The sequence below is a fragment of the Triticum aestivum genome, chromosome 2B (genome assembly GCF_018294505.1).
Source record: "Triticum aestivum cultivar Chinese Spring chromosome 2B, IWGSC CS RefSeq v2.1, whole genome shotgun sequence".
NCBI classification, from domain to species: Eukaryota; Viridiplantae; Streptophyta; class Magnoliopsida; order Poales; family Poaceae; genus Triticum; species Triticum aestivum.
The window spans coordinates 514,403,255-514,407,664 of NC_057798.1; positions in this window are offsets into that span (position 1 = coordinate 514,403,255).

The window sequence follows — 4,410 nt, forward strand, 5'->3', positions numbered from 1 at the left end:
AGATTATTTCTTCATCAAAGTGCATCTTTTTAGCTTTTGCGAAACTTGTGTCAACATGACTGATATCGATAGTAGATTGTTATATGTTCGATTTTTTAGGAGTAGCCAAGGGTGATGCACTCTTTGTGTTCAAATAAGTTTTTCAGTTGCTTTGTTTTGGGAGGAACAGAACATTTATCTTTTATGCACAAGACTGTTTTCATTTGCTATTTCCCTTTTTGTCTTTCCATTTTCTATATGATCCTTCTTTGCAGAATCATTATTAGGCACTTAGTATGGTCATTCCAAAACAAACATACTTTTTCAGAATGCAACTGGAGCATCCTACTATTCATAACATGTCGATGTTTAAACCAGGAAACAATGTTCAACCGTTTTTCCTTGAAGGTAATATTCACTACTGGGCACTTTTTTATTTCATTCATTTTTTCTTGTTGTAGTAATATGCAGTATCTCGTATAAGTTGCTTAGGATACTCAGTAGATGCTGAAAAGCTGATGACAATATCAGCAGTTTATTTCCTTGAAACCAACACAGTACTTTTTTGCCTTATAAACTGTAGCATTTGCTTTAAAAGAACATAGCTTTTATCTAAAGTAAGTAAGGTACTTGCTCAGAACAAGGGTGTTCACTAATGTTGCAGACCACCTAAAAGGTTTCATGAAACAAAGTTATCTTTGCCCTGCTTGTCAATCACAGTTTTTTCGTTGCTTGAAATAATATCACAATTTGCTCTCAAAATCAGCAAAAATTTGCTTAAAGATGTCTTTATAAATTCTAGGAATTGTTGGGATAAAAATAACCACAGTAGATCAACTGTAGTTACAGATTATACTCTTGAGACCAGCAGAGTTCTTTTTTGCCTTAAAAACCATAGGATTTGCTTAAAAGGAACATAGCTTTTGCCTAAAGTAAGTAAGGTAGTTGCTCAGGACCAGGGGGGTTTCACTAATGTTGGAGACCACATAAAAGGTTTCATGAAACAAAGCTATCCTAACTCTGTTTTGTCAATCACAGTTTTTTGTTTTTTTAAATAACATCACAATTTGCTCTCAAAATCAACAGAATTTGCTTAAAGATCTGTTTATAAATCCTAGGAATTCTTGGGATAAACATAAGGGCAAAAATAAGCACAGTAGATCAACAATACCTACAGTTTATCTTCTTGAAACCAACATAGTTCTTTTTTGCCTTAAAAACCATAGCATTTGCTTACAAGGAACATAGCTTTTGCCTAAAGTAAGTAATGTAGTTGCTCAGAACAAGGGTTTTCACTAATGTTGTAGACAAAGCTATCCTAGCCCTGCTTCTCAATCACAGTTTTTTCATTGCTTGAATAACATCACAATTTGCTCTCAAAATCAACAGAATTTGCTCACAGAAGATCCTAAATCCTAGTAATTTTTGGGATAAAAATAACCACACAAAGATCTCTTTTTTTGACTAGCACTCATAAAAAAGGAGTTGTAGCACAATTTAGATGAGTATATGTAGTCTTTTTCGTATAAACCTAAACAAAATAATCAAAAAATTACAGGAAGTATCAATAGGGACACGAGTAGGTACTTTTGGCAAATCCTAGGCAAATTATATGGAAGAGTTGGGCAAACCTGATCTCCCTGTGCGTCCTTGCTTTGTATTTTCTTTCAGTTTTTTGTCAATTTCCTTTGACCGGCACCCCTCCTATGTCGCCATTGCAGGGTGAGCCGAGGTATGTAGATCTGGGAACGAGGCTTGGGGGAGAAGAAGATGGGGATTCGGGGCTGGTTTGCTGAGGAGAAGGGAACGACTGGAGTCACGTGATCGGGGGACCAGGGGGAGTTGGGTTGCGGGGAGGGTGGGCATGCAATTCGCGTGATACAGTGCGGACAGGTGGGTTTCCTTTTTGTCAAGGGGGACCAAATCCTTCCTTTTATGATCGGCTGCCAGGGAATACTAGGGAGCACCCGGCCGCTCCCTAGCCGCTCCCTTTTTTAAATTGCTGATCCAAATCCAACAGCTTATGTAGGTTCTTCCCTCTCAGGGGGCAAGGGCAGTCCCCTTGATCATTGCTGACACTCTCAAAGCTGATCCTTGTTGGTGTAAGAGCATCTACAGCCGAAACTGGTAAATCCGACCTCTTTAACACCCGCGGATGCGGGCTATCCGCGAACAGTGACCAGTCACACCTCATATTTGCTTCTCTGCATTCAAATCTCTCATATTTCATCTCCTAAATCCATACAAACCATGCAAAAATAAACCAACGTATTACAACACTCTAGCTAAGATTTGTTGTCGAAGATGACCACAGCATCGGTGCAAGGCGGTGGGTGAACAGGCTCGTAGGACGGCTCCGGCTCCTTCTCCTTCTCAACCACATCCATGTAGGCGAGTATCTCCTCCTCCTCCGTGGCGTGCTCCGCCTCCATCTCCTGCCAACGACGCCGTGTGGCCTCCGCATCAGACTCCGAGCGGAGGAAATCGAGGATGGCCTGCTGCTCCGCCTACAGATCAGCGTCCCCAGCGTCCCCCACATCCTCCTCAACCTCCTCCTCGTCCTCGTCCTCCTCCTCATCCTCCTCCTCCTTCTCTAAGTCTTCCTTCGTATCCACTGCATCCGGAGGTAGCCCCGATAATCCAGGCTTCACGCCTTGCCCGGATCTGCTCAAGGAGCTGCAGCCGGCACTCCGGTGTTAGATATGGGAAGCTCCCTACTCGGAGGCATGGGGGCATGACTGTGGTGGCAAACGGGGACTGGAAAGTGGCGGCGACAGTGGACTGGAGGGAGGTAATGTGGACGAATAGGGTTTCGGTGCCTGCGGTCGGCTTAAATAGCCGGGCTAGGCACTCCGTGGCCGCCGAAGCGGCGCCACGCGGCGCCATTGGTCCGTCGGAGGAGACGAGATTCGAACCGCCGGGTTTCGGACTGTTTTCCTGTGGGACCCCATCATCAATCCGACGTGGCGGACACACCCGGGCGCACTATATCCACCCCATATTTAGACTGTATATGAGGGGTGCCGGTCAGACCAGGCGTTTGAGACCCGTTTGAGGAACACGTCTGAGGCGAATTTTTGTGACCGGTCCGTCTGTCCGAACGTTTGATGCGGGTTTGAGGCGTTCGGTTATAGATGTTCTAAACTTGTGCTATCTCGTTTTCGCTGCCACTGCAACTCTTTTTAGCTCAATAAAGTTGCCACGGCCAACGTTTTGGCTACCGAATCCCAAGAAAATTCTGAGCAAAAACCGCTCGAATTTTTCGAATTCAAAATTTTCTAAGCTTGGAATATATAAGTATTGAGCTCAAGTAGCACACAAACAACGTGTTGGCGCAGTGGCATGATCTCGTCGTCCTTCCTCGACATATGCGAGGTCGTGGGTTCGATTCTCTAACTTCGTGTTTTTTAACTTTTATTTATGAATTGGTTAAACAAAAAAGAAAACAGTGTTTTAAAAGAGTTTCTGCCCTACTTGACTATACTGTAGCCGTTCAATTTCAAATAATTTGAATTTTTTTGCTCGGTACGCATGTTTCTCGTGGGTTAGCGAGAAATGCGGATACCGCGCGGTATCCGAATTTTCCGCCCGGTACCCAAAACCATGGCCACGGCACAGGTCTGCATACTGAATGCGTCTACTAACGCCGAGGATCGTGGTGGGCGTTTATCTCGGCTGTTAGAGGCTTCTTCTTTTCGTAAACGAATAGGAGGAAACGAGATAGACAGAAAAAGCTGCAACGTTTTGCACGCCGCGCAGACACTTGTGCCCTCGAGTTCATCGTGAGAGTGAGTGGATTGTGCTGACAATGCTGAAGCTTAAAAAAAGGCACCTCCGTTAACCTTCAGTAAGGTGGAAGGAAGCGGATTCATAGTAGCCCGGAGGCCGACCAGACACCAAAGGCAAGAGGAGTTGTAGGTGTCGGTTTCTCCGGATGTTCAGTAAACTCCTGCAAGTATGACGTGCAGTGGAAAACAACAACGTCCACTGTAGCGGCTTATTCCTTGTTTGTTGTCCAGATGCACAATGTCATTCCGAGTTTCTGAAAATACATTTTTTTGTGTGTTCTGTCTTCGAATTTCAGGATAATATCAGCAGCATCTCTAGCAGCGCTATACTGCAAAACCATCTCTCTGATAGTATGATATAGTTGAGCCACACGCCAACGGTTCCTACAAATTTGCATTTGAGGAATATATATATAACCCCCATCTCGACAAGACGTGTGCCAATCCCTATGTTGTGCAGAGCGGAGTATCTTCTATTCGCTAGGATCAAGCTTTTCTTTTGGGCATCCAATTGCTCAGAAATTCTCAGCTATATGGGGGACTTTGACGGTGAGCAAAAAGAATTGATCAAGAAATTGATAAACTTACACATGATCGATGGTAAAAGAACAAGAGTTTGTGTTATTGTTTATAAAACTTCTGA